The following is a 26690-nucleotide window of genomic DNA, read 5'->3' as shown; positions in this document are numbered from 1 at the left end:
TAGCAAGCATACCTGGTGAACCAAGTGCAAATGAAATACAAACGATTGCACTGAAAGGGACGGCTAGAATCCTGAAAAGATCTCTTGGTTGGACTCACTAAAATAGGGGTAAATGTCAGACATCTGGTTGGATGTTCCATCCCCTAGAAGAAAAAGTTTAAGGAAAATGGAAAAAAAAAAGTGTTTCGTTGAATAGCCTAGGTAAACCAAACAACTCATTAGAGACCCGTATACATCCATAAGAGAAATATATATATATATATATATATGTATATATATATATATATATATATATATATATATATATATATAAAGTTCAAAATATGTATATATGCTCTGAATATCATTGAGCATCAGACAAATGTATATATTTGGTATTGTATTATTTATATTATTTTATTGCCTATACTGCTATAACTGGAAAACATTACTTTAAGAATATTTACAAGAAAACCACATATATATATATATATATATATATAAATGACCGGCTCTTTCAGTTTTAAACAGACTATGGATACCCAGGAAGGAGTGCCTGCGCATGAAATTTTTGTAGCAGGAGTTGCGCAATCTTCAACCCCACCTCTCCTGAGTCGACATTGTTAAATACCAGTGGCAAGTGAAGTGAATGTATAGGACAACTGGACACAAATGCCGGGGTAAGCGGAGAGCACATACAGTGCATAGAATTCCCAAATGGTCACCCATCTCGTACTAACCAGGCCCGCCGTTGCTTAACTTCGGTGATCTGATAAGAATCGGTGTGTCAACGCGATTATGCCGTGTGTGTGCGTGTGTATATATATATATATATATATATATATATATATATATATATATATATATATATATATATATATATATATATATATATATATATATATATATATATATATATATATATATATATATATATATATATATATATATATATATATATAAAGAAAAATAGAAAAAACCGAATGAAATTATTAAAAAATCAACGTTTCGTCCCTGTTTCAGAGGACATCTTCAGGATAATTGAAATATATATATATATATGGAAATTTTGAGTTAAATTATATATTTATTGTTGACAAAGAATACTGATAATTATTATAGTGCTTTAATAATTATCATTAGTCCTTTGTTAAACAATACATTTTGTTGTAATCACATACAACAGATACTACACTTTGATCTCGGCCAAAAGGCCAAAATCCCACATAATTTAACTAAAAATTTCCATTTATAGTATTGCTCTCTCTTACATATTGTGCTTTATTTATCTGCCTGGGATTGTCTTATAAATATTGATACTAATATTTATTTTAACTTTATGTTTACCGTATTATACGACCTGTATTCTTACGGCATTTTAGCATATTATTTAAATATTTCCACCAAAATGTTTATATAATACTAAATGAATATATAGTTTATTGTTATTGAAGAATATATAAAAAATAATAATGAACGTCTTGAACTTACCAAAATCAGACCAGATGTAAATCCTTCGCTTTGCATTTTCCTGTAGAATTATCTTGTTTATTATTTTAATATTTCTGAAAAAGAATTAGACAATCACATTAACACAAATATCCCACAAATAAATATTCAGCATCTCTCTCTCTCTCTCTCTCTCTCTCTCTCTCTCTCTCTCTCTAAATATATATTTTTTCCAATCAGATTAATTCTAATAAATTTTATTTAAATTCTTTCTAAAGATATATTTTTCGCATTCAGATCACATTTGAAACCTGCAATTTTATTATTATTTTTTTTTTTTACATCCACATTTGAAAAAATGTAAAAAAAAAAACTCGTTTTTCTTTTAAAGGACATGTACAATTTTTGCAATTTATGACTATAATAAATTGCAGTTTCATTTAATGCCGTAACCAGCAATTCTAACATTGCTACAAATATAATTTGTTGATTTCTTTCTGTCCGCTGATTAGAAGAATAGCAAGAATAGCATTCTTTGAAACTCTGCGGAATAAGAACTTTGTAAATTGTTTTTTTTTTTTTTTTTTGAGTGTTCTGTCGAGCAATAAATTTAATTGTAAATTTCAATTTACGGTTTTAATTTCTTTTCCCTTATATATATATATATATATATATATATATATATATATATATATATATATATATATATATATATATATATATATATATATATATTATACTGTTGGTAGAATTTTTCAGTAACTCATAACAACAACAATACAATATGTCATTCCAAAGAGTGCTCAATGCATGAAACAGAGCAATATATTGATTGTTGGAGAGCTATTGGCTACACATTAGCAAACGTGTTTCAATGACCCTGCTAGGGGGTCATTGAAACACGTTTGCTAATGTTTAGCCAATAGCTCGCCAACAATCTATATAAATATATATATATATATATATATATATATATATATATAGAGAGAGAGAGAGAGAGAGAGAGAGAGAGATTAATGAAAAAAAGGGATGTAGTGTTTACCTGATATATGCAATGGTAAGCTTCAAACTAATATAAATAACAGTATTTATATATAGAAAATTTAATCCCAACCGAATAAAAAAGCTCGATACGCAATAGAGAGTAGAGCTTATTATAAGAGAAAGAAAATTAAAACTGTATGTTGAACTTTACAATTAAAATTTATTGTTCAACTGAATACTCCAAAAAACAAGTTACAAAGTCCTTATTCCACGGAGTTTCAAAGAATGCTATTCTTATTATCAGAGGACATAAAGAAATCAGCAAATTATATTTGCAGCAATGCTAGAATTTGTTAGTTAAGGCATTAAGTGAAACTGCAGTTTATTGTAGTTATAAATTGCCAAATAAAAAAATGAAAAAATATTAGACATATAAATAACTAATATAAAAATATATTATGCGCGGTTTGTTTTTATATTAGTTTTTTACATATCTAATATTTATATGTTTCGTAGCGCAAAATCAATCACATAATTATTATATCAATCAGTGAATCTATTTTGCCCTTAATTCATCAGAAGAAATAGCAGCAATCAATCCGTCAAAAAGAACTGAAGTGTGATTTGACATGATTAAAATCTGAAAATTGGAAGAGAGACTGCAAATACCTTTTTATTTTTCCATTACGCCATATTGAATTTTCTCTTCCAATTTTCAGATTTTAATCATGTCAAATCACACTTCAATTCCTTTTGACGAATTGATTGTTGCTATTTCTTCTGATGAGTTAAGGGCAAAATAGATTCACTGATTGATATAATAATTAAGTGATTGATTTTGCGCTACAAAACAGATACTGTCAAGGATTGTATAAGTCAACTGAATTAAAGGAATAAATTATAAGATGGTTAACATCATGAATTTGGAATAAAACTTTTTGTCATTTATTCTCTATATTGCTCTGTAAGTACGTTGAGCTTCTTAAATAAGGATTGATAGATATTATAAGAAAATATATTTCTACAGAAATACATGCACACACACACACACACACATATATATAAAGAGAGAGAGAGAGAGAGAGAGAGAGAGACAGACAGACAAACAGACAGACAGACAGACAGACAGACAGAGAAGTGACCTTGTCTTCGTGTGTGCCGAGCGGTCTCTTCCAAACTCCTCTCTCAATTTTTGGTCTACAAACTTAAAACTTGATATATAGGGTATTTGGATCTGTGGAATAAATTCGGTTTGGTTTTTAGTCGGTCAAAATAGTGAGTCGACTAAAACTATCACTTCTACGCATACGCTCTAGCGATTACTATGACATTATCCCTTTGACAACTATACACTCATTAACCCTTATCCTCGAGTGGCCTCCTGGCCTTGATATGTGGTTATTCCTGTGTAAAAATAATACGTGGAAATGTCTTCATACGTGTAAATCGCTTCATTTTTTTTAACGATTTCTCATCCGTTTGTCGATAGCTCAAACAGTAAGTATTAAGACTGGAGCGTTAAGTGTTTTGGTTTCGATTCTAGCTGATGGCGCCGAAATCATATTTTTTTACACTTTTTATTTTTTTACATTATATATCGGTTACGATATAATAATCAATAGAGAAATTGCTCTATAATAATAAATATGTAATATGCATGAATTAAAATATATTTAAGCGTATTTTACGACTGAGAAATCACTGGCGGCTGGTAGATATAAGCATATTGTTTGATCGACTTGGATTTTAAAACTGTTGGAGCATTTGTTTCTTATGTTATTTTATACGTAACTATTTTTTTATTTTTGAATAATGAGTTTAACAATTAAAGATTCAAGGTTTTATACTGATAAGGACATCGTATTAAAGACGCTTTTTTTTTTTTACTAAGGTATTACAAATTATCAAGGCCTAAACACCATACGAGGACGAGGGTTAAATGAGTATCAGGCGGACGGCGAGATAACACTGATGATGATATGTATTGATGGTGCTTCCAACTTTGCGATTAGTTTGGCTATTAGATCAAGTGTTTACCCGTAATGTCACGACACACACGCAGTACAAATTTGCGTTAGATTAGCTTGGATTACGTAGACTAACAACATGCAATTCTTGGGGGGGGGGAGGAAAGTGTCCCACAATGTTCTTTTTACCATCGATATTATAACGTTTTGCGCAACGATCTGTAAGAGAAATTGTTCTCAAGATTCGTTTCAAGTCTCAATTTGTTTTAAATTATAATCGTGTCGATGGATGCGAGTAAAAAGAAAAATCGATATGTTGATATTCAAGAGCGTTATTCAACATGAAATAAACATTTCAAAAAATGATTCAACGGGGTTTCTTTTTAAGGAGAGGCCATGAGTGCATAAAAGGATGGAAGATCCTAAATAAAAAGGATTCAAAGGTAACAATGGGGGAGAATATGAATGAAAAGATAAAAATAAATTTGCAAAACTTATATATATATATATATATATATATATATATATATATATATATATAACTACATAATTTACTCACATAAAATTAATATACGAAAGTATAGATTTATGCATAAACTTTAAGTATTTACTTCAAAAGTGCTCAATACGTAGGTAGAGCTAGTTAGTAATTTATAAAATATATATGGCGATTAAGCTACACTGAATATTCCGCATTATGTGCATAAGCCTGAAGAGTCCTAGAGTGGATGAAACGCGGAATATCCAGTGCAGCTTAATCGCCATATACATTTTATAACTTACTATACATATATATATATATATATGGTGACCCCCACCCCCCAAAAAACGGGCCCCAACTCTAATTAGGCTCCGTATCTTAGTGTTTTGTTCGAATGAAATGAAACTTTGGTCATAACTAGTTTATTATATTTAAAACATCACATCAAAACATTAGGATCTTTGGTCTTTTTTTCTCCGTTGACTGTAAAATGCTCAGAAAAACAATTGAACGTCCTCTGTTTTTTCTTTGGGTCACCCTGTATATATATTTTCGATACTTTTTTTTAACCAAGAGCGGAGGTCCGCTTGAAATATAAAAAATAACAATAAAAATATTAAATACAAAAAGTAACATTGTTTTTCATGCTTCAAAAACCCCTCATAACCTTTAAATCACTATCCTACAAGCATACGTGGACTTTTAACATTATATATATATATATATATATATATATATATATATATATATATATAATGTGTATGTATATATGTGTACATATATAATGTGTATGTATGTAATGTGTATATATATGCGCATGTATATAATGTATATATATGCGTATGTATATAATGTGTATATATGTGTGGATATATATATAATGTGTAGATATGTGTGTATATATAATGTGTTTATATGTGTATATATAATGTGTTTATATGTGCATATATAATGTGTATATATAAGTGTATATATATATAGTGTATATATATGTGTATATATAATGTGTACATATGGGTATATATAATGTGTATATATATGTGTGTATATATGTGTATATATAATGTGTATATATTTGTATATATATATAATGTGTATATATGTGTATATATATAATGTGTATATATGTGTATATATATAATGTGTATATATGTGTATATATAATGTATGTGTGTATATATAATGTGTATGTATGTGTATATATATAATATGCATATATGTGTATATATATAATGTGCATATATGTGTACATATATAATGTTAATATACATGTATATATATAATGTGTATATATGTATGTATATATAATTTGTATATATGTGTGTATATATGTAATGTGTATATATGTGTATATATATAATGTGTATATGTGTATATATGGGTATATATAATTTTTATATATGTTTTTATATATAATGTGTATATATGTATATATGTGTATACACAGGCGGCAAAAAGAAAGTCCACACTTGTAATTTTTTTCAAAAACTGCCTAATTTGGCTAAATTTAATGTAACTGTTTAAACAATCTATACCTCATTTGATTGGCTTTTTATTCTTTTATAGTTTTACCCGTTCCTATTTGACTTTTAATTGAAATATTCTAGTGTTCACGTCAATTAAAAAAAAATAACTTCAAATTGAGGAGGCAAAAAGAAAGTCAGCACAATGAAACATTGTTATTTAAATGTAACTTTAGAACATTAATGAAACACAAATGCAACAGGAACACAATGAACTAGTTAGTATTTAGTAGCATAGCCTTCTGCAATTTGACAGCTTGTAATCTTTTGGGAATTTCTTGAATTAGACTGCAGCAATACTCCGGGGAAAGGGCATCCCACCTTTCTTTAATTTTTGTCCAACGTTCTTCCAAATTTGAAATTTTATCACTGCGTAGCTGTTGCTTGATGTAATGCCATACGTTTTCGATAGGATTGAGGTCTGGAGATTGTGCAGGCCAATTCAAACACGGAATATCATGCTCTTCCAGAAACCTCTTGACATTGCCAGCTGTATGAATGGGAGCATTATCCTGCATGGAGATGGGATTATCATCCAAATTCCGACCAAAGTAGGGTAGAAAATGCTCAGTCAACATATTAATGTACTTGGTCGAATTAATTCGACCTTTCAAACGAACTATAGGTTCTGGACCATTGTACTAATAATGCTCCACACCAAAACTAAACCTCCACCACCCTGCAGCGTTGAAACTGGGCACCTAGGACTAAATTCTTCGTCTTTCCTCTGACGGACATACTGCCTACCATCACTGCCTAGCCTATTGAACTTGCTTTCGTCGCTAAATAGCACTTTCATAGTGAATAAATGAGAAAATATTCAAAAGTTCATGATGTTGACCATCTTATGATTGATTTCCTTTATTCAGTTGACTTATACAATTCTTAAGAGTTAAGGGCAAAATAGATTCACTAATTGTATATAATAATTAAGTAATTGTTAAGGACATAATAGAATAACTGGACGGGACTAATTCCATATTCCTCCATCTCTCTTTAAAATATGAAATAAAGAAACTTTGAGATCGTAAACCGCTTCAGCCATTACCGGGACTGACTCCATATCACACCATATCATATTTTCTCTTAAAAGTAGATAAGAAATAAAGGAAATTTAAGATCATAAACTGCCTCTGCCATTTCTGGGACTGACTTCATATCCTGCCCCGTCTATTATAAATATATATTATTTAAAATTTAATTGTTAAAACATATGTGAAATAAAGTAGTTTTTTGAGATCGTAAACTGCTTCAGCCGTTTCCGGACCTGAATCCATATCCCCCCTTCCTTAAAAAATATATGAAATAAAGTATATATCAGAAGAAATATTCAAGATGGCGTAATGGAAACATATTATAAGGTATTTACAGCTTCTCTTCCAATTTTCGGATTTAAATCATGTCAAAACGCACTTTATCTCCTTTTGATGGATTGATTGTTGCTATTTCTTCTGATGAGTTAAGGGCAAAATAGATTCACTAATTGATATAATAATTAAGTCATTGATTTTGTGCTACGAGACAGATACTGTCAAGAATTGTAAATGTCAACTGAATTAAAGGAATAAATTGTAAGATTGTCACATCATGAACATTAGAATATAGACTTTTGTCATTCATTCACTCTCTCTCTCTCTCTCTCTCTATATATATATATATATATATATATATATATATATATATAATAAATTCTACAGCCAAATACGTCGCAGCCTACAAGAGCCATGACAGTCAAAGAACCGGAAGTCCAAGTTTGGCTGTGGAATTTATTATATACAATCTCTCACATTCTGAAAATCATATATATATATATATATATATATATATATATATATATATATATATATATATATATATATATATACCGGGTGACCAAAAAAACAGAGGACATTCAATTGTTTTTCTGAGGATTTTACAGTCAACGTAGAAAACAAGGCCAAAGACCCGAGGAGTGTTTTGTATGTGATGTTTGGAATATAATAAACTAGTTATGACCAAAGTTTCATTTCATTCGGATAAAACACTAAGAAACGGGGCCTAATTAGAGTTGGAGCCCGTTTTTGGGGTGGTCACCCTGTATATGATATATGTCAGCTCATGTCATATGCTACTGGTACCATGTAACCCAGTATTACCTGCCTCATGGTCGGGTCACCGGCGACTAAACTGGTTTCCCCACCAGACTTGTTTGGTGAGGAGGGTGGCTAGTCTCCCTGAAGGATTTAAAACAAGACCTTCCAAATGGCGAATGAACCCTTTTTTGAGGTCAACGGCCACCTAGTACCGTGTGTGTTTTGTGAGTGTGTATGTGTGTGTTGGGGTGGAGAGGGCTCCTGTAAGCCATGGTGAAGGCAACCTTTCTAGGAGAAGCAAATCTCTGATTTAAAAAATCATAAAGCGGGAGACCAGTACTCGAATTAAGCTGGTCTGCAGTTTAACTTGTTGCTGGCTATCTTGCTCTAGCTTGTTGCTTGATCTCAACATTTTGAACCGAGAGAGAGACTTAGCTATCGTACAAAGCTAAGACTGTAACATCATCTGTGTATAGATACTCCCTCAGGCATTTGTCTATTAAAATAGTCCTGTGGCGATGAAAGTCATTTTTGGGCTCATGGACTTTAAGTGTCTGAGGGAGTGGTACTCGTCTGAAAAGACGTTGCAATCATCATATATATTGCGTGTATTTAGGCAGTATTTTTTACTGACGCAGCTATTGTTAAATGGAAGGGTGGATATGCCGTAAAACAAGATAACCAAACCAAATCTAGACGGACTTTTGAATTGAAAGCCATTTTAGTTTCAAAAGAGAAAAGAGAAATGTTATTCTAAGCAAAGTCGCAGTATCCATCCAGAGAAACTTTGAATTATAAAAGCATCTTGCAGACGAAGAATGGGTACTTCCGGTAGGTAGCCAATCGGAAGAAGTCCTAAGATAAAGAACAAACTTCCTTCTTGTGTGAAGAACGAAAAGTATGTGCAGAATTCTAAAATATCTAGTATGTTTTATGTATTTTTTCCGGTTTCTGATTGGTTAGTAGCACAGTGTCGTTCAATGTAATTAGTCAGTTCTTGTCACCCCGCCTCTATAAATAGAACCTTCCTAGTTTTTGTAACCATACTTTATTTTGTATAGTAAAAATATTTCAACAAGGACATTTCTTGGAAAGAAACTCTCCTCATGGAAGTTTCGTTTCATTTAAGGTACAGAGGAACAAATTTTATCTGTTTATTTTTGCCCCACTTTCCCCACAGATTCCAATCGTCCCATTATTTTTCGGTCAATAATAGAAATTGTCACCTAATTTTTGCCAGAATTCGTATTTATTATTGTCCATTTTTTTTTTTTTTGCTTTGTTGACGTTAAGTCGAGAGGAATATTCTGATTTCCAATTTCTCTCAGTTATATTTAAAATAAACCTTTGAATATTATTACTGACTAGGAGTTTTATTATTATTATTATTATTATTATTATTATTATTATTATTATTATTATTATTTATACTCACTAGGAGTTCCCACACAGACCATCATCAACAATTACTCACTGATAATAACCGGTAGTATTCCCTAGAGTGGGTGACAACGAGCCCCCCCCCTGATTTCCAGTCATTTACACCTCTTTTGATAACCTTTGCAAGTAAATTTGCATTATCGAAATAGCCACTTACCATTGACTTCTCACTGGCAGTGACCATTGGCCTTCACTGGAATTTGAGTTGCAACAAGCCTCTCCAAGGACCTAATCGTCTTTGGATTTATCTAGTGGAGATCTAGTTAGTGATTTCCCTCCTCGTTCTTTCCATACTCCTAGACCTTTCATAACTATTTGGTGTGGCACCAGCCAATGCCGGCTCAATTTTTTTTTTTTTAGGTGGAGGAGGCATAATTGATTTGAAATTTTGCAGTTTCAGTTCCTTTGGTCCTATGCAGTATTTCTTTTTATCATTTTCGTTTTACTTGTGTTACAGTTTCCATACGACCTTTTAGCATTTGTAGCTCATGTGGAATAGTTTCCGCACTCTAGGGTTTTCCTTAAGATTTCAGCTGTTTTCAGCATTACATTCTGTTGTAGAACAGTCTTACCCTTAATTCTGTTTTCTTTTTTTTTTCCAAGTTCTTTGGGATTGTTCCTAGTGCTTCTACAATTATTGGTATTATACTGATGATCTTCATGTTCCACATTTCTTTCAGTTCTCTGGCAAGCTCTGCGTATTTTTCTGTCTCTTTGATCTTCACCCTGTGGTGTGCTGGTACGGCAAAATCTACAATTTTGCAGTTTCTTTCCTTCTTGTTAATCATTATGACATCTGCTCTTCTAGCTTGAAGGGGTTTATCTGTTTGTACTTCTATGTTCCAAATAATTTTGTGTTTTCCGTTTCCCACTACTGTTTCCGGTTTGTATTTGTACCATTTGTTCACGTGTTCGGGGTGCAATCATTTACAGAGTTCTCAATGCCTTGCCTTCCCCCACACAGTCGTGTCTATCCTTATATTCTTTTGGGGCTAGTTTGCTGCATTTACTTATTTGGTTTATCGTTTCGTCTCTTTGTTCACAGACTCTACATTTACTGTTTTTTTTCGTGTTTTATCTTTTTTAGCTTTAATCTAGTTAGGTCTAATCGCATTGTTCTGTGTAACTCTCAGCAGAGACTCCACCTTTCTGTTGAATCATTATTATTATTATTATTATTATTATTATTATTATTATTATTATTATTATTATCATCTGGATTTGGTCGTCATTGACAAGGTCTCAAAAAATTGGCAGATTGTAGACTTTTCAGTACCCTGGGACAGGAATGTGAGAGAGAAGGAGAATGAGAAGTGGAGCAATTATGCTCCATTGGCCTTAGAGATAAGGCGTATACACGGGGTTAAAACACAAATGATCCCGGTCTTAGTTGGTACCCTAGGAGTAGTATCAAGTCGTCTGGAAGGACAATTGAAAAAACTACAAATCCCTGATGTTTTAGGCGGCCTTCAGACCTCCGCAACATCCTTAGAAAACCCCTTGATCTTTGAAGCTTCTAGTTTGAAGCCGGGATTAAGGGAAATCCTCTGGAAATGAATCGCATCTCTTTCCAGAGAGACGTTGATTAATGAAATCAGAATTATTATTATTATTATTATTATTATTATTATTATTATTATTATTATTATTATTATTTTGTGACTTCAAGTTGAAACAACTTTATCCCTGTTTCTAACCTAAGCTGTCCATAGTCAGCGTCATATTATAACACAACATGGCCATCTGTTCATTTGCATCTTATCTTGATGACTTTCTTAACTCATCTAATTCACTATTTCAGAATCCCTTTTCTCTGATCACATGATCAACTCAGCCAATCATTGATTTGTATTTATCATATCCCTCTCCCACCCTTCCTCTTTAACACTATGCATGAAATAATCACGAAAACCCTCGTATTCTACAATCAGCAGGAGCTAAAGCTTATTGGAGACTTCATTGAAATTGTCAATTAGTCGAGTCTTTTAATTTAATTTCAATTCAAATATCTTCAGATTGTATAAATTTAGAAGCTGTTGATTTCACATTTATTAGATACGTCCTTACGTCTCAATGATAGGCTTTGTCCGTCTAGTACACTTTAGTTTGCAATAATATTTTTTACAGTTAAATGCATAGATTGAATGGACGTATTTTATTTACAATACTCGTTGTATACGAGTCGGTTTGTTCGAGATCACATTCATAGTTTGCAAAACATATTTTTATTGGTCCACCAAGCTTAAATTTGTAAAAAAAAGTATTTTTTATTATGATGATTTAAATTAGATTTTTGTTGGTCTGTCACAAATACATTTTAAATAGCTTAACTTTCAATGCTTCACTTTGAAATACCATTTTTCTTAAGTTTTAAATAACATTTTCGTTTGACATTTCTGAATTTTTAAGATGAGGATTGGTTATTCGTATTATTTGGATTCGTCAGACTACTGTTCTCATCATGAATGTGATTTTCACAACGTTTCGGTCGATGTAACTTCCGACCTTCTTTCAGGTGTATCTTGGGAAAGTTTCTCTCGAACTCTGTAATTTGGACGGAATTTCGAGCGGAACTCTTTATTCAATTTACGGGGGTACCATGCTCTTGTTCCGTCATCCATGACTGGATAGAGGTGCTAAGTAATTCGCAATTTTAGTGCAGGCGACCGAAAACTACAGTTGAACCATTGTCAACAATTCCCCCACTCTCTATATGTGCCTAAACCCAAACGCAAATTCTATGGACAAAGATTCTTTCGTAGAACTGCCCCCCCCCCTGTGAAACTCTGTATTGCAGTTCTCTTTTCTTTCTGACTACAACATGACCACCTTCAAGTCTAATGTAAACAAGTTATTGTTGAATCGTCCTTTTAAATAATTAAATCCTATCCAAGTTCCATTATTAGCGATCACTACGGTGTTGTCTCACTGACCATCTTACACTCATTAACCCCTTTCCTCGAGTGACTTTCAGGCCTTAACTCACTTTTTAAAAAAATCGCAGATTATATGGACGCATCTTTTAAAAATATACTTTTGTTGTTTATTGTATCTGTGAACCCACCTAGTGCATAAGAAAAGTATTTACATTGATTAATACCTAGTTGCGCTTGTGTTATTATAAAAATGAATAGAATATTAAAATATTATATTTAGAACGATTTCGGAACAATCTGGAATAATCAAGAAAATTCCAAGCAAAAACCTATATAAGGACGCTGAACTATTAGATTGGTGCAAAAATAATGTCGTTTTTGACGTTTAACTTCAAAAGATCATAACTCCTTTCATAATAAACTTTATTAATCAAAATAAGAACTATTAGAATCGACACATTTTTGCTAACAACAAACAGCTTTATTTATCCCAGTAGCATAATAATCTGAAGTTCTGGAAGCGATGAAAGGTCGATTTGGCATCATCTCGGCTTTTGAAGCATTTTTTCCCGCAGGAAGTTGTCGAGATGCTAGAAAAAGTGAGAATCGGTGGACAAAAGGTCCGGTGAATATGGCGGATGAGGCCGAGTCTCGTAGCCCAATTCGTTCAGCTTCTGCAGGGTCAGTTGAGCAACATGCGCACGAGCGTTGTTATGGAGGAGAATTGGTCCCTTTTATATTGACCAATCTCGGACACATTCGTTGGAGCTTCTGGTGCATTTCGTATATTCAAAATCAAGAAGCTGCGATGGATGAAACCAGCTACAGACCACCGAACAGTCACCATAATCCTTTTTGGTGCAATTTCGGCCTCGTGAAGTGTTATGGAGATTCTCCAGCGTCCAACCACGGTACTGAACATCGCCGGTTGTCATAGAGGATCCACTTCTCATCACACGTCACAATCTTCTCGACAATTGGTTCGCTTTCGTTGCGTAGAAGAAGCATAGAAGACATCTCAAAATGACGATTTTTTTTATTATCGTTCAATTCATGCGGCATCCTTTATCCAACTTTTTTAACTTCCCGATTTGCTTTAAATGGCGAACGACTGTTGAGTGGTCGACCTCGAGTTCAACAACTTCTCCTGTGGTTTTGTTAGGATCGGCTTCAATTAAGGCTTTCAAATGTTCGTTATCAATCGCAGTCGCCCGGCTGTCCGCGACCGTCTTCATCTTCGATGCTCTCGTCACCATAACGAAATTTTTTGAACCACGGTTGTGCCACACGTTTGTTACTAGTTCCTGGGCCAAACGCATCATTGATATGAGCTCTCTCGACAGCTTTTCAGCCTAGTTTGAACTGGAACTAGAAAATCGTGCAAATTTGAATTTTATCCATGCTGTCGAAAAGTCTGCAAAAAAAAAAAAAAAAAAAAATGAATGAAAAATTGAGAACGGTAACAAATAACACGATTCGATAGAGCGAAAAACGCGCTTCAAAATATGGCTATTAATTTCTATGAATTAATTCAGAAATTATATATAAATATAACATATGTGAGCAAACGATATTGTTTTTGCACTAACCTAATATTAGTCGCGTCAGTTGTTAAATTGTTAAGTTGCTGACTTGCTGTTAAGTACTCCGCTAGTATTTCTAGGATGAAAATCCAGCCAAATAAAACTCCTTAAAAGCCAACCACCAGATCATTTGAAGAAACTGGAATTTCGGTAAATACAAAGATTTTTGTATATTTTCCAGCGGACCAAAGAACTCGTATATTTTAATATTTTTATTATTAGTTTTACCAATATCTAAAACATTTGATTTGAAGTTAGTAGTTCTTATCTCCCTTTGACTATCAGCGCTATAATAGCTTATAATCACTTTCAAAACTAGTAGCAGTAGTACGAAGAAAGTGTATTTACTTGTAAAGATTATTTGTATGTTTTGTTTTATGTTAAAATAAATAGTTCTTTATTTTAACTTGTTTTTGCTTTTAATTTGTTAATTGTTTATATTACTGTAGAGACACGTAACTCTTTTCTTCTATAATTGAAGCTTTTGCTAAGAAATATTGGCCAATTTATTTATGGATTGATTTTATTTTAACTGTTTTTTTTTTACATGGAGTTCACCACTTATCAAGACCCAATGGCCACTCAGGGATAAGGGTTATTGTGTGTACAGTAATCAATGGGAATAGTGTAGCAATAGTATTGGAGAATTGACAAGGTGTCATTACTTGGGGGCGGCGGTTCATCAGGAATTTGTTTGTGTTGGACTTGAAGAGATCCAGGTTGAAGTCGGGAAGGAAACAGGCAAGCGGACCAGAGTTCCACAGGCGTGCAGTTCTAAGAAAGAAGCTTTATTCATGGAATCTACGTTTTGATTTAGGCACAGATAAGGAGTGGGGAAAATCATTGACGGTGGTTTCAGCTAGTCGGGTGTTTTTTGAAAAAGATTGGCAAGGGGGGGGACCAGAGAATGGAGCTCAGACGAGCACTTGCCATGGGAAATAACGATAGAACAAGGAAAGGCTCGCAACGTCTCTTCTGTGGGAAAGAGGTTGCAGGGAAGAGAAAAGGGCATCCCCCAGCAAGACACGAAGTCTATTTTGTACTCTGTCAAGGCAGGATAGGTTGTTTTTAGCAGCTCCTGCCCAGATGTGGCAGCAGTACTCCATCTTTGGACGTACTTGGCTTTTATATAGATAGAGAATTGCATCATTAGTGAGGTATCTTCTGGAGCGGTAGAAGGATCCCACCATTTTCCCAGCGACCTTGGCCACAGACTTGATGTATGTGTTCCATTTAAGATCAGGAGTAAAACAAATTTTCTGTTAATTTAATCAATTGTGATTATCATGGCGAAATTTAAAACCAATTATCGATTTTAGTTAATAGCTTTTTAGAAAATTATCAGTTTGGTCCAATAAAACGTTTAAATAATGAAAAAGATATGCTGGCTCTGTTCGAACTAACAGCAGCGGTGAATGTTGCCTTTATGCATTGCCTTTCGATTAGGAAAAATCTCCAATCAGCAATAACTTTCAGCCAACCGTAGAAGCTAGGCTAATAACATTTCTTGTTTGTAATCTGCGTACAAATTATGTACGTCAATTATGATGTCAAAAAATGATGACGTCATCCACACAAATAAAGTTGACATACAAATCTGTTATATTGTGATATCCTTCACTAAAACAGCATGCAAACATCCTTTATGTCATATGAACTATCAAAAGGATGACGTCAGTCATTGAATGAGAGAGCGTAGACAACCCGTCGCCTAGTTTCGTTAGTTTAATTTTAAAATATTTCATTTGGTCTGGGTTTTTTTTTTTTTTTTTTTTTTTTGTTGCTTAAGTTTGAAAAGGCATTTTCTTGGATGTGTGACGTTCACGTTTGAAATACCATTTTCCTTGGTCTATCATGCTTAAGTCTCAAATAACATTTTTTTTTGTTGTCTTTCACGCTTAAGTTTAAAATAGTATTTTCCTTGATTTTTCATGCTTAAGTTGAAATAACATTTCCATGGGTAAGCATACCATTTAAATGAATGCATGTTCAGGCTATCAACTCTTTTTGCTTACGTTAATCTTGACCCGGGAGTTATGTTAAGTACGGTGCTAAACCCGTTCTATTCAACTGCTAGCATCACTGGGATGCTGAGAATACACTACATCCATCGATCTTTACATCAGTTATTGAATCTTCCAACGACAGTGCCTTAAGAACAGTTTTTATGAGGTTTTACCATGCTTTATATTGTCTGCTTCCAAGCGTTGTAATATCCGCGGGTCTGTGGAGTTTGTCATGCCAGAGGGGATTATCCGACCACAAAGGAGGCAGGATCAATATCTCACTCGGCTGGAACAGGAAATTAGGTGAGAGTTGAGTATCTTTGCCTCAGGATATACAGTCTCGGATAATTAACGGACATTGTGGTCAGTGTCAGTATAACATATGTCAATGGCAGGTTTATTGGCATAAAGATAGATGTCAGTTCATTGTTAAGTGTATATACATACAGAAAACCATACACGCGCTTATATATGATACTAGCTGGACGCCTGGCATTGCCCGGTCGTACAAACGCTTAAACATGATATTTTGATTCATGCAGATTGCGTATGCATTATTATAAAATCAATCATCTATTGATTATTATATATTACGAGGAATAATTTGCCCGATGGACTAATTCGCAAAATAAAAAAAAATAATAATGATAATTTCATCAAATTCCGTCTGTGTTTGTTTATAATGTCATGTCAGCTGATATTTGGGCTGACGTCATTCATTAAATGAGAGAACGTATATAGCCCGTAAACTAGTTTCGTTGGTTTCATTTTAAAATATCATTTTCATTGGTCTGTTTTTCTGAAGTTTGAAATAGCATTTTCTTTACTGTGTTATGCTTAAGTTGGAAACAACATTTATTTTGATGTGTCATGCTTACGTTTGAAATTGCATTTTCCTTGGGCTCATTCGCAAAAAAAAATATATATATATATAAAAAATAAAAAAAATTAAATAGTAATGACAATGTCAATCATCAAATTATGCCAGCTGATATTTGGGCTTGGCGATATTAAAAATAGTTTTTCTTCTCTTATAGATAACAAAGTAGAACGTTTACAGGGGAATATTTTACGTTACACCGGCTAAGGTTACACCAGTGCAATGTGAAATATTCCCCTGAAAAATTCCTTTTATCTATAAGCGAAGAAAGACTATTTTTGAGATCGATTTCCGATACTTATCGGACGAATTTCTGTACGAAACATATCTAAGAACAAAATAAATATAAATTCCCTTTGTGCGAAATGTTCAAAATACAGGCCCAGCCGTTTTGGAAAATATGAGGAAATAACACACATACACACACAATGTGACACACACATATATATATATATATATATATATATATATATATATATATATATATATATATATAAAGCTGGACGTCTGTGTGTGTGTCTGGTCACGAATAGGCTCCTGTATGGTTGACTGTTATAGAAAACTGATCACATATAATGATAGATGTACTGAGACACAGGAATGGGTATGCTTGATCTTGCTTAATGATGGTTTATTAAAATTGTGGGGTCTGCGTACGCCCCTGGTCTACAAAGTATGGAAATAAAAAATGTAAAAAAAAAAAAAAAAACGTTTACAAGTGTTTTTTATATAGATGTACATAAGAATACTCTGATAAGTATGTTTTAACTTAAATAGGGATGGTATAATAAAATTGTGGGGTCTGTGTTCGCGTCTGGCCTCCATAGAATGGAAATAGGCACAAACTTTAATAAAGACTTTTCATATCTATCTGCGTAAGTATACTTTGATAATTATGTTTCGGTTTGAAGAAATATGGTATAATAAAATTATGGGGTGTTCGTTCGCGCCTGACCTCCATAGAATGGAGATATGTCACAAAGTTTAACAACATTTTTTAATATAGATTCACAGAATATTGTGATAAGTGTTTCAGTGTGAACAGGTATGGTATAATAAATTATGGGGTTTATCTATTTTATTTTTACTTTCATCATATTTTGCTTTGGTTTTGATACCCCCGAATTCGAAGCTATCTCTTTACAGCCCTTCCTTTTCATAACCTATCATACTTTCATAAATCATAGTCCATTTTCTGTAGGCTGTTTTTGAACCCAGTCAACGACGGGTACTTTTGCTTGTATATATATATATATATATATATATATATATATATATATATATATATATATATATATATATATATATATATACGAGAGAGAAAGTTAAAACTGTAAGTTGAAATTTACAATCAAAATTTATTATTCGACTGAATACTAAAAAAACAACAGTTTACAAAGTCCTTATTCCGCGTAGTTTAAAAGAATGCTATTATATTACCATTAATTTGTGTGTCCGTTTTTAAAATCAAATATGTTTTTAACTCTTCTTAAAGTGTTTTAACATGTTTTATCAATTTTTTATTCTTATTATAAGCTCCATTTCCTATTTAGTTTTATTGAGCTTTTACATGTGGTTGAGATTACTTTATAAATATTAAGTTATTAATATTTATAATATCTTTTTAGTTTGCTATTTTGGACTTTCTTTGTAAACTTAATTGTAATTCTTATTTCATATATATTTTATAAATGTTTATTTTTGAAATATTGTTAATTTCAATCCATACCGTTTTCATTTAACGGGTTAAGACTGTTATGATGAAAACTGAATCACAGTTAATTTCGAGTAAAGCTCAATGTATCTATTTTATAGATGCAGAGCATGTATAGTACAAAATTTTGTTGAAATTCAAAGACTTACATTTTTTCTTTTATATAACTTTTGTTTCATCTTAGATCTCTTCATTACATGTTAATGGGATGACAATTTTATGATTTTATGTTTTCATAAAAATTTCTATGAAAACATAAAACATAAAATTGTCATCCCATTAACGAAACTACTGTAATGAAGAGATCCAAGATAAAATAAACAAAAGTTTTATAAAAGAAAAAAATGTAAGTCTTTAAATGTCAACAAAATTTTGTACTATATATTTGCAAGACTTTTTTTTTTTATAAGCGATACTGTGGTGTTTTTGTCACTCCCCGAGCGTTTTAAATATAAAGGAAAGGTTATCTGTCCTTTATTCATATTCTTTGTTTATATTCTAGTTGCCCCCACATTTATGGGACGTATTTGTAATTAATTTACTATTTAAATATTTTCTGCGTGCATAAAATTAAGTTATCTATAGACATGACATGTTTCGAAGTTCCACTTCTCGTCAGTCTAGCTAAACGTGTTGAAACTCGAACTCACCACCGCTCCATATGTAGCCTGATATTTTTTCACCGGACCACGAGATCTCAACAATTCTATGCAAGGTTTTTATCGCTTTTAAATGTAAAATTGTTTATTTTTATAAGCGATAATGTGGTGGGTTAAATATATATATATATATATATATATATATATATATATATATATATATATATATATATATTTCCGGTTCTTTGACTGTCATGGCTCTTGTGGGCTGCGACGTTGTTTGGCTGTAGAATTTATTATATATATATATGTATATGTATATATGTATATGTATATATGTATATGTATATATATGTATATATGCATGCATATATATATGTATATATATGTATATATATGTATATCTATATATATATGTATATATGTATATGTATATATATATATATGTGTGTGGATATATATATATATATATATATATATATATATATGTATATGTATATGCAGAGGTGCAGAGGGCTCCCGTAAGCCGTGGTGAAGGCAACCCCTCTAGGAGAAGCAACTCTCTGATTAAAAAAAAACACAAAGCGGGAGACCAGTGCCCGCATTAAGCTGATCTGCAGGTTGACTTGTTGCTGGCTATCTTGCTCTTACTTGTTGCTGGATGTCAACATTTTTAACCGAGAGAGAGAGAGATTTAGCTGTCGTACAAAGCTAAAACTCTGTAACATCATCTTTGTATAGATACGCCCTCAGGCATTTGTCTATAAAAAAAGTCCTGTGGCGATAAAAAAGCTGTGACGTTTGTAGACCTGAAATGCTGGATGCATGTAACAATTGATCTGCCATCATTATATGTATCGATGTATATATGTATGTATATGTGTATGCATATGTGTATGCATATTTATATATATGTACATGTGTGTGTATGTATTTATATCTATGTGTATATGTATGTATATGTGTATGTCTATATATGTTTGTGTGTGTATGTATATACATTTATATATGTTTGTATGCATGTATGTGTATATATGCATATATGTGTTTATGTGTATGTATGCACATATGTGTCTATGTGTATGTATGCATGTGTGTATGTGTATCTATGTATGTACATGTATGTGTATATGTGCATGTATATGTGTATGTGTATATGTGCGTGTATGTGTGTATGTGTATGAATGCATATATATGTATGTATATATAGGTAAGTGTATGTACATATATGCATATGTGTACGTATATATATGTGTATGCGTAAGTATATGTGCATGTATTTGTATATGTGTGTGCATATGTGGATGTATATGTATGCATATGTGTATGTATGCATGTGGGTATGTATATGTATGTATATGTATTATGCATTGTATATGTATATAGGTATATATGAGCGTATGTTTATAGATATGCATGTATGTATGCGTGTATATATTTATATGTATGTATGCCAATGACCGTCTTGTGTATGTTTGCACGTGTGTATGTATGTATATGTATGTGTGCGTATTATGTATTGTGTATGTATGTATATATGTGTGCGATATGTATGTGTACATATGTATGTGTGCGTGCGTGTATATATATGTATGTATACCAATGACCGTCATCAATGTTATGTCTGCTTGAGCATGTGAATTCGCCGGCAGGACTAAATGTCATTTTCGGGCTGATTAACTTTCAGTGTCTGAGGGAATGGCATTCGTCTGACAAGACGTTGCAATCATCATATTTATATATATATATATATTTATATATATGCATATATATATATATATATATATATATATATAATATTCTGCTAGTGTCTTTACATGTATACATAACCAACGTTCGGTGTATATAAAATCTCATTTTGCCACAACCAGCATACGTTTGTCGTGGTATAATCTGTTGATTTTAATAACGCGGAACATTTTCCTAATCTTTTATTCTTCATTGCTTCAATTTTTCTGACGGACTTGCAATTTTACCTTTTTCTACTCTTAACCTCCATCCCTACCGCAACTTGTATCGACTGGATTACCCCATTCCATGTCCAGCCCGGCCAAAGGCCGATACTCGACTATTCCCAACTCTAATATTTATCCCTTAGAGGTAAAACATGATTTTTCTTCTGCCCTATATGTTCGATCGCCACTGATGGAACAACAACTAGGATGTGTTGCGACTCATGAGATAATTAGTATCATTTCAGTTGTATTCAGCTTGATCATAGGTGAGTGGGTTTGTCCGAGTTGTTAGGACAAAATGTCAAAATAAATTCTTGTATTCTATTATCGGAATCTTTATTGTTGATAATTTATCTAGTAAGACTAGAATTATCGGTTATAAATTTTGAATTTTGGCAATAGACAGAAACAATTTTGGCAACAGACAGACACACATTGAATTCATTACTAAATATTACTTGTATTAATGTTAAGTTCCTCGGGACAAAATTCTTACCTGTCACTTATCGACAGTTTTTTAAAATACATCATTATCTTAAAAAAGTAATGATTATCCATTACTTTTTCTTCCTTTCCTTGGCAGTGTGTGAGAAATTCTGCAGAAATAAGTAGGCTCCTCATTGGTCGGTTTGTCCGCCCTCGATTTTTTTTTAACTATTCAGATTGCTTGCTATTACTAACTACCAAGGATGTGCTTGGCGTCAAATTTATCCTTTCAGATCACCAGATTCGACACAGACACGGGTTGAAAAGGATGTAACGAATTCCCACTCGAGGCTTGTAGCCTCAAATCATTTTGTCTCATTGAGATGTTTTAATGACCTAATGTGGAGCGAAATGTTATTATTATTTGCAAACACCAATGCCCTAGGTGTATCAGAACTTTTGGAGAATTTTTGACACCCCTTACACGAAACTGCGAATAAAATATGAAAAAAACTCATAATTTCTTTTAAAAGGGGGTTGTTTATTTTCCTTATGGATTATACTTCCAAAATAAACTATTAAAGTTGTATAAAAAGTAATAGAAATATTATTAAAAATAAAAACAGTGTTAACAAAGTGCCGGCGCGCTTCCATGCAGCCATTTTTTTTACGTAATGAAATCAATTGAATTTTACGAGTCAAATATTTTTCAATTTTGAAACTTTAAAAATATATCAAAATTTTTCTATTGATTCAATTTTTACGATATTTTCATGGTCAATGTGAAATTTTATGCTCTTTTCAATAAACCGAATATAATATTTTAGGCAAACATTTTTTTAAATTCCCCACATTTTGAAATGTCTATCTAAATTTTTATAATTAATTAATGTACCAAAGTTTTATCTATCACAAATTGAAGATAAAAGATCAATAAATAAAATATTCACATTTAAAACAAAATTACCTGTAAATCCAAAGTGTAAATCCTTTTTATTTTTTTCGAAAACCACGTGGATTTTTTAAAGTGGGAGCTTATTTTATATTTATAATTTTCCATTCAATATTGGACGCTGGGGATATTTTATTGTATTTCATTCATTATTTTCTTTTTTTCGATATTTAAAAAAAAATTCTCTCGATAATGACGAATGACAACATATTAAATAAAAAATTCAGGTATTTCTTTAAGATATTTAACAAAAATGGAAATTTGGTGAAGCGATTAATCTGTGAATGGTCAAAACCCATCAATGAAATGTTAACAGCTTGCAAGTATGGTAGCACATAATGATTTGAAATGAAATATGTGAAAAGAAGTTGAAGTTTAAAAGGTGAGTCTGTTGTAATTTCTGATTGTTTTTCTTTCATTTTGTCAGGGGCAAAACCTATGTGTGGAAATTCCCCACAGCAGAGCAATGCCGAAAGATGTGCTAGTCGACGATTATTATGATTGTTATAATATTTGTAAAAATAGAATGTTATTGTACGAAATAAATATTTACAGATATAATTATGTTAATATGCTTTAATAGAAAAGAATGTTAGAACACAAACAATAATTTTAAAATAGCTTGATCTCTAGAGTCTGATGTAGTCTTACATAGAGATCACTTAAAATGACATGGACTTGGGGTAGTGCCTAAAAAAGACGTATCATTTGAGTAGTCAAAGATCGAGAGTAAGAGCGAGCAGCCGCAGAGAGGGAGAAACATGGTCTACGGATGGCGATGGCTCCTAGTAGTTTGTTTGTTTTGTTTTACGGCATATCAACCCTTTACAGGTTATTTAATGCCGAATCCAGTGATTTTGAAGAACAATTTTTAATAGAGTATATTTGTTCTTTTTAAAGTCGGTTTCTATTTAACTCATTGTTGGGATCCTAACAGATACTATCACTATGAGTCAGGTTGGATCTGGGAGCAATGGCAATTAAAGTGTGGCCCCACACTCCCACACAAGCTGGGGCCTCATCATCGGATATAGTTTAAGGTAAAATCCAGGACCGGCTCCTAGTAGAGGGAATCGTTATTCTATGACTAACGTTGTCGTTTCAAATGTGGAAGCATCAATAAATAAAGTTGCAGAAAGACAACCCGTTATTGCTTGATTCAATGAGATGCACGTTCCCTGCAGCGTTTCCGAGAATCTATCAAACAAGATCAAAGGCGATTGGCTCGATGTTAAAACCAAACAGAATTATTTGCCCCTTTCTGTTGTAAAGGTTACATTCCGCTGTTAAACAATATCTGTTAATATATCAACACTGTCGTAAGTCCCTTATTTCGTTCCGCGAGCTGGCAGACCTCGAAAATCAAACTCCAAACCCTGCAAGTATTAAAGGAAACATCAGGAATGAAATAAGGGAGATAAATCGCAATCCAAGTTGACCTCTAGAGTCTGACGTAGTTTTACATAGAGAGCACTTAAAGTGATGTTGTCTTAGGGTAGAGCTTGAAAAAAATGTATCATATTTTTAGTTAAGAGTCGGGAGTGAGAGAGAGAGAAAGAGAGAAAGAGAGAGAGAAAGAGAGAAAGAGAGAGAGAAGATCAATTCGGAGTCGGAACAGGGACCAAAACGATTTTCAGACCGTCATAGCTAACAGTAGAGGGGGTCATAAATAGCGATAGTCTAAGACCAGCGTTGCAACTTTCCAATGGAGTAAACATATAGTAAATAAAGCTGCTGTAAGTACCACCAAGACTTCGAGTTGTGCGAATCTTCAATTGCTGCTTTCTGAGGATCCATCAAATGAAGACTAAAGATGGAGCAGGTATGTTTCTCCATTGGCCAATGAAAAACCCCAGAGAACTATTATTTGTCTCTCTGCGTTGTAAATACAACATGTCCGTTGTTAAACCGTATCAATCAATATATCAACACTGTCACAAATGTTATATACTATGCTTCAATCTCTGTCCCATCGACGAAATGTTGCATCCTTTGCCTGTTCTACAAGTATTTTAATGGTGAATACTTCGGCGAACTACAACCCCTTGTACCCCCTCAATATAAACACCCCCAGCAAACTCGACAAGTAACAAAGTCCCACCCCTACACAGTAAATATTCCTAGATGTAAGAAAGTCTTCTACTCTAATAGTTTTTTCGTCAGAACTGCTAGACTTTGGAATTCCCTTCCGGCTTCTCCAACTGTACTGGCATGCGGAAGTTCAAGTGTAATATGAACAGGCATCTTGCTGATTAACTCCCCTTATAGTCTCCCTGCAACTTATGTCCCTGACAGTAGCCCCTTACATCAAGATGGCACTGTGCTTTGTCTGGGATGAAAATGTAATAATAACAAAAAATACACGCATCAATTCAATGAACAATAGAAAAACTAGATAGGCACGTCATATAGATGACTGTAAAACGTATATACAAACTGTATACACACATTCATTAGAACATTTTATACTCTTATACGATGCAGGCGTCTAGACACATGTGCATAATATACACTCCCCCAATACACAACAGGTCTACAGATAATACGTTTGTTATTATTCCCAGATTCCAAACTAATCTTTTGATTCCAAATTCGTCTTCCGATTGAAAACATAATTGACTCAGTCAAATTCCATTCTATCAAGTTAACATTCTTCATTAGCATTCCGATACATATTTTTTAAACATTCTATTTCCTAACACCAACAACGATCATAATAATAATAATAATAATAACCGAGGAGTGAGCACTAACCAGATCTCCGCTGTATAAGTGCAAAGAGAACTGGGACCTTGTGGAAGCTTATTTCCATTCAAATTCCAGTAAAAACCAATGGCCATTGCCAACGAGAAATCAATGGCAAGCAGTTGTTGAGATAATGCAAAATTATTTGCAAATGTTATCGAAAGAGGTGGAGAGCACTGGAAAATCTGAGGAGGCTCACTCAGCTTCCAGGGAACACCACAGGCTGTATTCAATGAGATCTTTGATGATCTGTGTGAAAGCTCCTTGTGAGCTAATAATAATAATAATAATAATAATAATAATAATAATAATAATAATAATAATAATAATCGTTTTGGTTACTTGGCATCCTCCGGCAATGCTTTATATAACAATATATGCGAATTCGGGCAACGCCCGGTAAAGAAAATACAGTAAATAAATAAAATGAAACCAAAATAAATAAATACATCAAACGAAAAAGAAATAGATGAAAAAAGAAAGCAAAAGAAATATGACGTTCATTTGAAAGAGTTTTTTTTTTTTTACTGCAATCTGACATCTTAGAGATCAATTGAGTTCATTTTGAAGACAGCTCTGAGAATTGGTCTGACATCGAATTTGGCATAGAATGGTTTTCCAAGAATGGACTTTGGTGGAATAAATTGCCAAAGTAAATCCAAAATAGTGACAACTGAATACATAAGCATAGAAATGGTCCGCCCAACGAATTCCATAGAATCTCTCTTCACTAAAAAATGCTACGCTTCTCAAAAGGCAACTCTTTATGACGTACCAGTGACCCGTTGGGTCACAGCCATTGCCAATGTTTATTTTACTTTGATTCCGTTCGAAAATACGTAAACTCTATAGGAAATTACATATAACTACAGGGTGGAACGATAAATGTGTCGCCCTAAAGAAAATAACACTGCAGCTTTATTTTAAAACTTTTATCGAAACAAATAAATTCATGTAACTTGATTATGTAGTAAAGCTGACATCTATTCAATGTAGCCGCCTTCAGCCTCAATCACTACCTCGATATGGGTTCGGAACTTGGAGCACGCCTGTTCCACA

General features: G+C 32.8%; 1 long non-coding RNA gene across 1 annotated transcript in view; it reads right to left on the bottom strand.

Annotated features, from left to right (window-relative positions):
• LOC145249557 (uncharacterized) overlaps nt 1-26690 on the bottom strand; it is a 425864-nt gene that overhangs the window by 248617 nt on the left and 150557 nt on the right. Inside the window, exon 3 of the long non-coding RNA XR_013863549.1 lies at nt 1471-1544. This is a non-coding gene — a long non-coding RNA (uncharacterized LOC145249557). The remainder of the gene's footprint in view (nt 1-1470; nt 1545-26690) is intronic.

This window comes from Euprymna scolopes, chromosome 28 (genome assembly GCF_053919585.1).
Source record: "Euprymna scolopes isolate OS-2025 chromosome 28, ASM5391958v1, whole genome shotgun sequence".
NCBI classification, from domain to species: Eukaryota; Metazoa; Mollusca; class Cephalopoda; order Sepiida; family Sepiolidae; genus Euprymna; species Euprymna scolopes.
The sequence above is the reverse complement of the archived record's forward strand: the minus strand, read 5'-3'. Positions and strand labels throughout refer to the sequence as shown.